At 44.1% G+C, this 13,599-nt stretch overlaps 1 protein-coding gene across 4 annotated transcripts in view; it reads right to left on the bottom strand.

Annotated features, from left to right (window-relative positions):
- LOC105945166 (selection and upkeep of intraepithelial T-cells protein 1) overlaps positions 1–8,816 on the bottom strand; it is a 32,517-nt gene extending 23,701 nt beyond the window's left edge. For 3 of the 4 annotated variants that reach the window (XM_018089604.2, XM_031891205.1, XM_018089605.2), the window contains exon 1: positions 8,735–8,816. The gene's annotated coding sequence lies outside the window, so the exon portion shown is untranslated. Of the gene's footprint in view, positions 1–7,510; positions 7,647–8,734 lie in introns of those variants that run through there. The other variant, XM_031891204.1, reaches the window with a different exon arrangement.
- Between the last annotated feature and the right edge of the window lie 4,783 nt (positions 8,817–13,599).

Below are 13,599 nucleotides of genomic sequence, written 5' to 3'. Positions count from 1 at the left end.
AATATCTAATAATGCTAATTTATTGAGTTTAAACTGCTTTGAGTCTGTTAAACCAAAACAAAATGTTACCAGTGTGAATGGTTGTAAAACTCTGTAGCAAAAGGATGTTGCAACTGATACAGGTGTGAGTCTGTGTGTAGAACTGCTGAGTAGAGTGTGCTCATGTTCTTTAGTGAACAAGGGGTTAATGTCAGGAGAGAGTAACCCTTTGTTGCCCTGCAGCAGCTCATCTCCGGAAGGAGTTAAAGGGGATGAGTGTTCCAATGAGAGACTTCAGTCAGGCGGGATAGCCAAATTGATTGAGCTAATTGAAAGGGAAAGACAAAGGTGTTCCCACTGTTATGGTATAGGATAAGGCATGTTACTGCTAACTGCCCTCTGTATGGTGCAATGCAGTGGCTGCTTAAAGTGTGGAAGCCATACTGTGACAGTAAGAAACATGAGTGTTCAGTGAGAAGTCAGGTGAAAGACTTGAAATGTGTGTGTTTGTGTGTGTGTGTAAAAGGTTGAAGTGAAAAATGGCAACATGGTTGTGAATGGTGATAACTCAGACGGAGTGTCTGATGAATGTGACAAGGGAGACATTACTGTTGTTGTGGGTAAGCCAGACAGAGTTCACAGATAAGGGATACATAGTGCTAAAGTGAATGAGGTAGAAATCTTACCCATTGTAGTCTAGGGTCTGGGTGCTCATTCCCCTGACCTTCAGCTTAAAGAGCCCAAATGTGGGAAAAATGAAAAAACAGGCAGACACTCCGGAAGCATAAATTGTGAAGTCAAAATAAAACCAGCAGAGTTTATTTAAACTTACACATAGAGGCACATTTACTAATCCACGAATTCGAATCCCGAATGGGAAAAATTCGGATTGGAAACGAAAATTTCTGAAGATCGCAAATATCCTGAAAATGCTTACGAAAAAATCATATTAGTCACGATAATATTGTATTGGCGATCCGAAAGTCACTAAATTTTGTACCAAACCATTGTAAACAGCGACAGAGCCTTTACGAATTTTTCGCGCAGGTGCTCGAAAAAATCCTGCGATAATACGCTCGGAGCGTTCGTGTCTTGGAAAATCTCCCCCATAGTGTTACAAAGCCTTATGCGTTTCGTACTGGAAAGGGTATTTAGGCTCGTGTGAGAGAGGAAACACAAAGTGCTGGAGAGGAAAGTAAGAAGCTGCCGGGTAAACAAGCTGATGCACGTGTGAGCTGACAGGTATTGTGGGAAAAAGGGACTGAGTGGTCCAATGAGATTGATAATATGGATGTCATTGCTAGTGAGCCAGATGCAGTGACTTTGTAACAAAGTGTGCCTGAGTGTGACGTAAGGGCACAAACTGCCTGTAACACAGAGAGGGAGTTATGTATGTGCATAAAGTGTGTTATGTTTTATAAAGTTATATACTTTTGAAGGATGTTAGACTGTTGCAGCCTTGGGAAATAGTGAACCCTGTAGATACCACCAAACCAATCCCAATGCCAGAAAACTCTCCACAGGGAAGGGAACTTAAGTTACCACAAGTACCCCTCCGCGGAGCTGCACCTGGATTGGACCAGAGTTTCTGGGTCTTACCCGGCCGGGGAGACCCCACCAAGATGAGGACCCTATTGAGGGTACAAAGACTAATAAACACTCGCGTAAGAGACCTCTGGGGCTACTGCATGCCATACGCCCTAGAGTGGATCTATGACGAGGTGGAAAAGAAGGTCCACGAGTGGGTATGTGGTGAGGTCACTAGAAAGAACGATCTAGGACTCACTGGAGTTTTCAGTAATGACGCTGACAAACAAACCCGAGATGTGGAGTTCATCGGAAATGTCATCCACGGGTGGCGGTACGGCCGTACCACATTAAAGCACTACGTGAAAAGTTGCGGGAAGTTTCAGGAGCCAAAGTTCTTCACCATAAGCGCAAGGCTGCCTGAAGGAGGGAGAATGGATAAACCGCATCCAAACTACTACTTGTCGTATGAGGAAACCCTGAAAAGGTTTGGGGTACCCAAGTAACTTTTCCACAGTGGCACCGGCTGGGCACTGTAAAACCATTTTAAGGGACTGAGCGACTGGCCAGTACCCTCATTCTGTTCTGGGATGCATTCCCTCACTCTGGACTCACAGCATTGAGCAGACAGAGATTATTTTTCTTCAGTTACCCCTCAGTGTTGGGCTTGTTCACCTCCCAAGGGAGGCACTGCTGAGGCATTAAATTGTGTATATAGTTGGCCCCCACCTCACTACAACTTCTACTTCAACCTGCCAAGGGCAGGACCCATTGCCTTATCTACACCCTACGGAGTGCGTGAAGGGTAGTCACGAACACTGGGTTAGGGTGGGAAGAAATGGACTAATAAAGTTGGCTTGGGTGGGGCCATGAATGTCTCAGAGTTAACTATTGTTTGCAATTATCTTTTTCTGTTTAAGCTAAAGTGCCTGGGATACCTGAATGAAGGCAGGATCGTTCCCATGTGTAAGTGTATGTGTTATACCCCTGTTGCAGGTTACAGGGAGTATCTCAAGGATCTCTTCAAGTAAAGTGCCTGAGTGATCGAATGTGACACTCATGTATGTATATGGTTTACAGAAACAAGTAACTAGTAACAAACAGTTAAAATGTTCTGTGCCTTAATATCTTCTTTTGCAGTTATCCATTGTACCAGGTATTCCTCAGGAGAGGATACCAGAAAAGGATGTTTGGGTACTGTGATGTTTTGCACAAAATTCTTGCACTATGGTTATTGCTTGAAAGTGTACTTATTGGTATCTACCATTGCCGGGTCGGAATGGATTTTCCCCCGGGTGAATGTAGGGACCCATAGGGTTAAGTTTTACTTCCCTACCTATTCTTATCTGTACTGTTATAGGGCAGAGCCCTTGTACTTAGTTTACAGTTGTATAGCTATCCCTTATAGGTTTAGCCTGGTTGTACACGCCCCCTGCAGACTGATATAGTGTCTGACAGGAGGGTGTGACTTCCTCTTTGGCTGCCGGGCTGCTACCTGAAGCAGGGCTCCATTGAGCCTGGGTACAGATCCGGTCCAGTAGCCACATATTCATCCAAATTAAGTCGGGGACAGGGCCCTGTGAATGAGGAAAAGACAGCATAGCAACATATGTAATAGCACCCTCTAGAAGTGGTGAGTTCAGACAGAATTATACAGAAAGAGCAGCCATTTGCTCCATCCAGGACAATAGCAAAGGAGTAGTCTTCCTAACAGGCATTACTGGCCTTAGCTTAGGGACACAGAAGTGCTTGGGAAATAGGTTAGCAAATATGCCTTGCCCTAACCTCCAAAAGAGCATGGGACTATGCCGGTGAGCTTTCCTACCTATCACTCTGTTGTTGTTCTACCTGCCCAACCTCTTGATGAGAAGGGATATCCAGGGGAGCATCATATTTCTGCTATTGATCCATCTTAACATCAATTATATAACTGCATGCTGATCTGTGTAACATCTGAGTGAGTATATTGAAATACCCTGTTGCACTATTCTACCATTGTCTTGGACAATAAAGTATTCTTTAGTTCATCAGCAAGAGCTCCTGGCGTCCTATTACTTTAATATACTGCACAACACAAGTGTGAGTTGTAGTTCAACAACATCCTAAAGCTCCCACATAGTGGAGGCCCATCCTGGGAAAGGGGGTTGCATGTAACACATGCTCTACAGCATGCTACTAGCCTGGGTTGGCCATATTATAGCCAAATAGGTGTTACATATATATCTCCCAGCACAGTAATGCTCAGTGTCACTGTGTATCTATATACTGTATATATATATATATCTCCCAGCACAGTAATGCTCAGTGTCACTGTGTATCTATATACTGTATATATATATATATATATATCTCCCAGCACAGTAATGCTCAGTGTCACTGTGTATCTGTATACTGTATATATATATATATCTCCCAGCACAGTAATGCTCAGTGTCACTGTGTATCTATATACTGTATATATATATATATATATCTCCCAGCACAGTAATGCTCAGTGTCACTGTGTATCTATATACTGTATATATATATATATATCTCCCAGCACAGTAATGCTCAGTGTCACTGTGTATCTATATACTGTATATATGTAGCGCACCCGTAGGTGTAGCTGTGTTATATGGGTCCTGCTCTCGACCACCTTTGGTGCTTTGGTGACACCCACAACCCCCAGTGATACACATAAACCAGCAGTATAATGCTAAGCACTTTTATTGGATCCGGAGACCCATTAACAAAGATAAACTGAACAATCTCTCTACTAGCGATATGTGTCAACAAATAGGTTGTAGCATCTGAACACAAAGTTAAATCAGCAATGCAATAGCAAACAGTGAATAGAAAATGACAATGAATTGTTGAATGTACTTTAAATAGCAGACTTATATAAACAGACTGATATAATCAACTCAGATTAAGATTATGTTTAAGTCAAGTTCCCTGAACACTGGCCAGTGTTAGTATAAGCAGCAGGGCCGGCAGTTGGAGCTCATATATATTAGTACTTGTAATCCACAAGGCACATAAAACAGTACTGGTTATCCACAGGAATCACTCACTGAAAACTGGGCCTGTGAGTGTGCAGGGGCTGCAATATAGGCAGATGATAAAGCATACCAATAGACTGGATCCACTATCAGCCGATCACTGCTGTCTCAGCTTCCTTCACACTGCAGTAATAAAGAGTTTCTCCAGGTATTAGGCAGAAGAAGCAGTTACCATGTGGAGTGGTCTGTAAAACACCTCTTCAGAGAGCAGACAGTCACTGGTCACTCTGGAGAAAAGGGATTCCACCTCCCATACAGCCCAGCTCTGTGCATGCTCTCCCTTGGATACACCCCTGCGTTTCTCTCCTTCCAGCCCTCCCCCTCACAGCTCCAGAAAGTTCTCCTCTCCCTGAAGTAAGTCTTTCTCTCACTGGCTACAAACTCCTCAGTCTGAAAGCTGCTCTCCTATTGGTGGGAGGAATCTTCCTTCTTCCTGCAAGCCCAGCAAAGTCTTCAGCAATTAACGGTTTCAGTGCTGAAGATTAATAGAATTACAAGTCCCAGCAATATGATTATACACAGAATTATACTTTGTACAGTTATTTAATAGCCATGTTAGCAGAATGGCTACATATATATCTCCCAGCACAGTAATGCTCAGTGTCACTGTGTATCTATATACTGTATATATATATCTCCCAGCACAGTAATGCTCAGTGTCACTGTGTATCTATATACTGTATATATATATATATCTCCCAGCACAGTAATGCTCAGTGTCACTGTGTATCTATATACTGTATATATATATCTCCCAGCACAGTAATGCTCAGTGTCACTGTGTATCTATATACTGTATATATATCTATCTGTATACTGTATATATATATATATATATATATATATATATCCCAGCACAGTAATGCTCAGTGTCACTGTGTATCTATATACTGTATATATATATACATATACATACATATATATATATACCAAATCAAACACAACCAGCACCAAGGGTCTTGTGGTTCAAACAAATATTAGTGTATTATAATTGCATGTACAACCGACGTTTCGGTCCCTTTTGGGACCTTTTTCAAGGTCCCAAAAGGGACCGAAACGTCGGTTGTTTGGGACCTTTTTCAAGGTCCCAAAAGGGACCGAAACGTCGGTTGTACATGCAATTATAATACACTAATATTTGTTTGAACCACAAGACCCTTGGTGCTGGTTGTGTTTGATTTGGTATCTATTTGGTATTCCGTGCACAGGGGCAGCTACATTGCAGCAACTTTCGGAGTGTGGTGCTGTCGTGTGGACTTTTATATATATATATATATATATATATATCTCCCAGCACAGTAATGCACAGTGTCACTGTGTATCTGTATACTGTATATATATATATCTCCCAGCACAGTAATGCACAGTGTCAGCGTGAAAATGGAGACATTACTTGTGGGTAAGCCAGACAGAATGTCTGAGGAGGTGAGTGAGGAAAATGAAGAACTATTTCTATGTGTGTGGCTGTGCCAGGCACAGACCTGGTCTCCAGCGAGCTGAATTGTGTGAGAGAGGAAACACAAAGTGCTGGAGAGGAAAGTAAAAAGCTGATGGTAAACAAACTGATGTACTGAGCCAGATGGAGTGACTTAGTAGCAAAGTTTGCCTGAGTGTGACCTAAGGGCACAAACTGCCTGTAACACAGAGAGGGAGTGTTTCACTGGCAACAAAGCTTTAAAGCATTAAAGAGAAGTTTCAGCATGTGCGGCTGTGTGGGATGGTAAACCACTTGGTAGAATGCTATATGGGTACTCTGGCTGGGAAGGTGCAGTACTCTGCAACCAAACTGTGTGGGCAATGCCTGGCATGTAACGGATTCCCGAAATGTATGTATGTATGTATGTATGTATATCTTTATTTATAAAGCGCTACTTATGTATGCAGCGCTGTACAGTAGAATACATTAATACAAACAGGGGGTTAAAGATAATGGATAAATACAAAGTACAACAATAAAAACAAATAAATACAAGGTACAGTTGCAATAAGAGTCAGAAACACAAGATGAAGGAGGTCCCTGCCCCGTAGAGCTTACAATCTATATGGGAGGGGAAATGTTGCTAAAAATTTGTATGTCACTGTGTGTGTGCAATCATTTGCATGGAAAGCTGCCCTACAGCAGCACTAGGTCTCCCAGCTTTCATAAATATATATAAATACATACACTTCTAAATCCCCAGACACACTATTACTCAGCACTCTCCCTATGACATGGTGGTCTCTTTACAAACACAATGCGGAGACCCATATGCTGTGCCTGTACGCCCCTTATATTACGAGAGAAATGTCACTTACCAGATATGGGCGTGTAAGGATAGCATACCTCCCAACATTTGAAAAATGAAAAGAGGGACAAAAAGTTTTGGTGCGCGCAGTGCGGCAAATTTTTTGACCACGCCCACTTTTGTGGCCACACCCCAATTACCACACCCCATTTTTTGTAAAAATACTCCTTTTATATAGATGAAATGACGGGATCAGACGCAAATGTGCTATACCCTCATACTGTACTACCTAAGGAAAACAATATAGCAACTCCTACATATAAATACAAATATAGAGAGAATACCTCTTCCCCTTCATGCTCTGTGCATGTGCACACAAATAAAGACAGCAGCCTCTTCTGCCTGATAAAAGCCAGAGCCCCCTCATCCCCTGACCGGTGAGCAGGAACAAGGAGAGAGATGCAGCCAATGCCAAAAGTTAACCCTTGCCTCTCACAAATGCTCCTCCCAGGACAATTAAACATCAAGGTAAACCTGTGAGCTTGAGTGTAGCAGGGGAGATTGAAGAGTTAAGGGGGCGGGGCTTTATTCCCCAGAGCAGGCACAGCAATCAATTAAATGGCAAAGCTGAAAAGTGAGACATCTAACAGTGAATCCGGGACAGCGGGCAGTGCCATAAATATCAGGACTGTCCTGCTAAAAGCGGGACACTTGGGAGGTATGGGATAGCGGTACCTGTAGTAACACTGAGCCTTCTCCGAACCCAGTGCGTTAAGTAGCTGAACTCAATGCGGGGCTCCTCCGAAGTGTGATCACTGGAAGCCTCAGCTGTACAACTGGCTCCTCCTTATGAAAATTATCCCTTACCGCCCCCTATATAAACACTGCTTTTGTCTCATATGTTGCTTGCGCTGGGGAGAGCAGTAAATGAGCTTAGAAGAACTAGTCGCTGAATAGTAACGGCACATTTCCGGCTTATAAACAGTATCCGTGTGTCAGGCTGACAGAGCAGTCGGTAAACCTTTCCCTACATAAACTCTTGCAATGGTGCAACTGTTTCCGGCTGGTCAGTGTGTTTGTAAGGGGACAGTATTCAGTAGTACTTGTTGCTGTGCCTGTATGGGAGATACCCACCCTAGGGCCGCAGGGGTATTTTCACAAGACTTATTAGAAATCGTTCATGTGATGCAAGCGAAATGTGATTTTTCTCTCTGTAAATAATCTGAGATGTCACAAATTCTAGTTTTCTGCCATAAAGGAACGACGTGTGGGCTGTTAGCAGGCAGGGTACTGATAATAAGGTGCAAACGTTAATGTGGAGAAATTTCTCTTGCTAAAAATTCATTCTTGTGTTCTTAGTGAATAGGAAAATATTTACAGGGGAAACTTCACCTGGATAAAACATGTGAATGGTCACAGAAACTTGTACTCTCCAGAAGAGGCAGCTGCCTAGGGAGAAACGATTGGGGGGGCCAGGCAGGAGCCTCTACTGCCTACCCCTAGTCTGTGATCGATTTGCATGTTGCTTTGCGTCGCACATCCCCCCACCCGTGCTCGCTCGAACTGCGCATGTGCGCCAAAACACACTGCGTGGGCTGCGCGATGCAGGTGCAGGGGCGAGGTGGCCGACCGGGTTGCCTAGGGTGGATAATGGATCCCATACATAACATAGCATAAAACTTTATTAATAAAAATGAATAACAAAAAATACAGGCAGTGTTTCAGATCTCCCTGCTCCATATTTGGATATATAGCTATATATACCCCAGATACACTATTATTCCACACTCCCCTATGGCATGAAAGTAGCACTTTTATCTTAGCCCCTATAACTGGAAGGTTTGTTTACAAACACTCACACCCATTGCTGCCTGACAGCCCACAGAATAGATATCTGATAAAGAGAATGCCCAGTACAGCGGATACGAGTTGTTAGACCACAAAATGCAGCTTCCATACCTGTTGGTTGGGTTGTGGAAACTTCCGTACGACAACAGCCCTTCCACTCACAGAACTTACACTTCCTGCACCCAAGTTACAGCGCTGGGGGGGAGTAAAGAGCCCATGAATAAGCTGCGCTGGATAAGAGCCAAGGGGAGTGGCTTGGATATTAACCCTTTCACTGCCAGCCGATCTGGTCAAAGCAGAACTTGCATTGCCAGACAGTTTTGAACATTTTGCACTCTTTCAATTTAGGGGCCTTTCCTAGAGGGTAATTTTAGTTGACCTGGGAAAATAATATATCGTTTTTTTTGGGACAACCTAAGCTTTCAAAATATGCTAGAATTTTTGTGTAATTTTACATCTGTAACAAGACATAGGCTTCTCAATATCTAAAAAATGAAGAAACATTTTCCATAATACAGTATAAACACATATACCAGAAACATGAATTATTTTATGCACGAAAATACACCTGATTTGGAAAGTTCCATGTCTCCTGAATGTGCCAATACCAAATATATATAGTTTTATGGAGATTTCTCACTTGTATAGGTCACAAACTCCCAGCAGTACCTACTAACTTTCCAAAGCGCTGTTCCAGCAATCTGCATTCTTGAGATTTCAAGGCCAAATATTCCAATTAGAGTAGGTTTACCATAGAAAACTATACATTTTGAAAATTTTACATATGAATTTTTTGTCTGCAAACAAAACCCCCTTTTCGCATATTGTGTGTTGCAAGACCCCCTAACTGTATAGAAACTCCCAAAAAACCGTACACATTCTGACAAATCCAACAAAGTACCAATCTGAAAAGCTTTCCTAAAGTTCATATTTTTTTATGACATTTCTAAAAATCACCTAAAAATGTTGCAATTTGACACATTTATCCTGCACAATTTCTTACATTTGTATTTTCATACAGATGTAAATATCCCCAAACATAAATGCCAAAGGTTATGTACGGACCCCAAATGAAAGTAATGCAGGTGAATTTTCCAGCCTGCCAACTTAGTTACACAAACAGAGCCCCCAGACTGCGTATTATGTGCCATAAGACCCCCTAACTGTACATAGACCCCCAGAAAATATTTGGAAAGTGCACTTTTAAAGCTGCTCCTTCGCTCCCCGCTTGTTCCCCAGCTCCTAGGCAATGAGCAGAGGCAGGGAATGAGTGGCCCCTGGGGTGCGATCACCCAGGGTCCCCATAGAAAACGTGGTTCCTACGTGCCTATCGTTTCCAGCCTCCCCCCCAGTGCTGCCTACTCACAGGATCTGCAGAAGAGACTGCTCCTCCAGTTCCTGGGTCCCTCCTGCCTCTGCTATACTCTTCCTGTGTGTGCCATACTCTGCCTGCCCTATGCTGCCTGTGTGTGCCATACTCTGCCTGCCCTATTCTGCCTGTGTGTGCCATACTCTGCCTTCCCTATGCTGCCTGTGTGTTCCATACTCTGCCTGCCCTATGCTGCCTGTGTGTGCCATACTCTGCCTGCCCTATGCTGCCTGTGTGTGCCATACTCTGCCTGCCCTACCCTGCCTGTGTGTGCCATACTCTGCCTGCCCTATACTGCCTGTGTGTGCCATAATCTGCCTGCCCTATGCTGCCTGTGTGTGCCATACTCTGCCTGCCCTATGCTGCCTGTGTGTGCCATACTCTGCCTGCCCTATGCTGCCTGTGTGTGCCATACGCTGCCTGCCCTATGCTGCCTGTGTGTGCCATACTCTGCCTGCCCTACCCTGCCTGTGTGGGCCATACTCTGCCTTCCCTACCCTACCTGTGTGTTCCATACTCTGCCTGCCCTATGCTGCCTGTGTGTGCCATACTCCACCTGCCCTATGCTGCCTGTGTGTGCCATACTCTGCCTAACCTATGCTGCCTGTGTGTGCCATACACACAGGCAGCATAGAGTAGGCAGTACATACAGTGATACAATGCTGGTACTGCTCCTACAGTCTGAGCCTGAGGTGTGAACAATGAAGGGGATAAACAATGCAGGGATTACCCATACCCATATTAATGGTGGTAGTACAGCAAAAACCTGCCATACTCTGCCTTCCCTAACCTACCTATGTGTGCCATACTCTGCCTGCCCTTCGCTGCCTGTGTGTGACATACTCTGCCCGTGTGTGCCATACGCTGCCTGCCCCACGCTGCCTGTGTGTGCCATACTCTGCCTGCCCTATGCTGCCTGTGTGTGCCATACTCTGCCCGTGTGTCCCATACTCTGCCTGCCCTATGCTGCCTGTGTGGGCCATACTCTGCCTGCCCTATGCTGCCTGTGTGTGCCATACTCTGCCTGCCCTATGCTGCCTGTGTGTGCCATACTCTGCTTGCCCTATGCTGCCTGTTTGGGCCATACTCTACCTGACCTATGCTGTGAGTCTAATCCTGAGGTATGAACAATGAAGGGGATAAACAATGCAGGGATTAATCATTCACTGTCCGCTCTTTCCCCAGCCCCTAGGCAAGGAGTAGAGGCGCTGAACGAGTGGCCCTAGGTAATAGCAAGCATGCGGTTACTATGTGCCTGCTGTTGCCTGCACTTTCTGCTCCCCCCAGCGCCTCCCACTCACAGATTAAGAAGGAATATGACTCCTACTGTTCCTGGGTGCCTTCTGCAGATCTCTGGCCTGCTTGTCCCCAGGTGTTACATACACACACACTTATTACACCAATACACACACATACATGTTGGGGGGTTCACACACAGCACTCACACTTACTTGCACACACATATTTTGGCGAGTGTATATACACAATCACATTTACTAGGGATGCGCCGAACCCACCATAAGGGTTAAAAATTCAAAAAAAATTCCCCCCTACCATCATTTGACCCTTACATAGTACATAGTAACATAGTAACATAGTAAGTTAGGTTGAAAAAAGACATACGTCCATCAAGTTCAACCATAATGCCTATACCTAACCTGCCTAACTACAAGTTGATCCAGAGGAAGGCAAAAAACCCCATCTGAAGCCTCTCTAATTTGCCTCAGAGGGGAAAAAATTCCTTCCTGACTCCAAGATGGCAATCGGACCAGTCCCTGTATCAACTTGTACTAAGAGCTATCTCCCATAACCGTGTATTCCCTCACTTGCTAAGAATCCATCCAGCCCCTTCTTAAAGCTATATAATGTATCAGCCAGCACGACTGATTCGGGGAGGGAATTCCACAACTTCACAGCTCTCACTGTAAAAAATCCTTTCCGAATATTTAAATGGAACCTCCCTTCTTCTAAACGGAGTGGGTGCCCTCGTGTCCGTTGGAAGGACCTACTGGTAAATAAAACATTAGAGAGGTTATTATATGATCCCCTTATATATTTATACATAGTTATCATGTCACCTCTTAAGCGCCTCTTCTCCATTGTAAACAGACCCAACTTGGCCAGTCTTTCTTCATAACCGAGACTTTCCATACCCTTTACCAGCTTAGTTGCCCTTCTCTGGACCCTCTCTAGCTCAATAATGTCCCGTTTGAGCACTGGAGACCAAAACTGAACAGCATATTCTAGATGGGGCCTTACCAGTGCTCTGTAAAGGGGAAGAATAACCCCCTCCTCCCGTGAATCTATACCCCTTTTAATACAGCTCAGAACCTTGTTTGCCCTTGCAGCTGCTGCCTGGCATTGCTTGCTACAGCCAAGTTTATTATCTACAAGGACTCCAAGATCCTTCTCCATTATGGATTTGCCTAGTGCAGTCCCATTAAGGTTATACGGGGCTTGCATATTTTTACATCCCAGGTGCATGACCTTACATTTATCCACATTAAATCTCATCTGCCACTTAGCTGCCCAGATTGCCAGTTGGTCAAGATCCTGCTGCAGGGATGTCACATCCTGGATAGAATTGACTGGTCTGCAGAGTTTTGTGTCATCTGCAAACACTGATACATTACTCATAATACCCTCCCCTAAGTCATTTATGAACAAATTAAACAAAAGTGGACCCAGTACAGAACCCTGAGGGACCCCACTGAGAACCTTACTCCAAGTAGAGAATGTGCCATTAACAACCACCCTCTGTACCCGATCCTGTAGCCAGTTTTCTATCCATGTGCAAACGACTTCACTAAGACCAATAGACCTTAGCTTAGAAAGCAGTCGTTTGTGGGGAACGGTATCAAATGCTTTGGCAAAATCCAAATAGATTATATCTACTGCATCCCCACTGTCCAGCTTCTTACTTACCTCATCATAAAAAGCAATTAAATTGGTCTGACATGACCTGTCCTTCATAAAGCCATGCTGATTACTGCTCATAATGCCATTCTCCACTACATAATTTTGAATGTGATCCCTTAACAAGCCTTCAAATAACTTGCCCACCACGGATGTCAAACTTACAGGCCTATAATTGCCAGGCTGAGATCTTATTCCCTTTTTAAATATGGGAGTGACATTCGCCTTCTTCCAATCACTAGGTACCATACCTGATGAAAGAGAGTCTGAGAATATCAGAAACAAGGGCCACTGCAATTCTGCCCCTAGCTCTCTCAGTACCCGAGGGTGTATTCCATCTGGCCCAGGTGCCTTGTTTACATTTATCGTGTGTAACCCTTTAAGCACCATATCCTGTGCCAACCACTGTGTAGTTGGAGCTGAGGCAACAGTGAAGCTATTGGGTGAGACTTGGCCCACTGGCTCCTCTACTGTATACACAGAAGAAAAGAACTGGTTAAGCACATCTGCCTTTTCTGTATCCGCTGTAACCATATTGTTATTATAACTCAATGGGGCCACACCCTCAACCTGCATCTTTTTACTATTAATATACTTAAAAAACTTTTTGGGGTTAGTCTTGGCCTCGGCCGCGATGCGCTCCTCATTTTCTATCTTTGCCTTCCGGATTGCTGTTTTACAACACTTGTTA

The sequence above is a fragment of the Xenopus tropicalis genome, chromosome 8 (assembly GCF_000004195.4).
Source record: "Xenopus tropicalis strain Nigerian chromosome 8, UCB_Xtro_10.0, whole genome shotgun sequence".
Lineage (NCBI taxonomy): Eukaryota > Metazoa > Chordata > Amphibia > Anura > Pipidae > Xenopus > Xenopus tropicalis.
The sequence above is the reverse complement of the archived record's forward strand: the minus strand, read 5'-3'. Positions and strand labels throughout refer to the sequence as shown.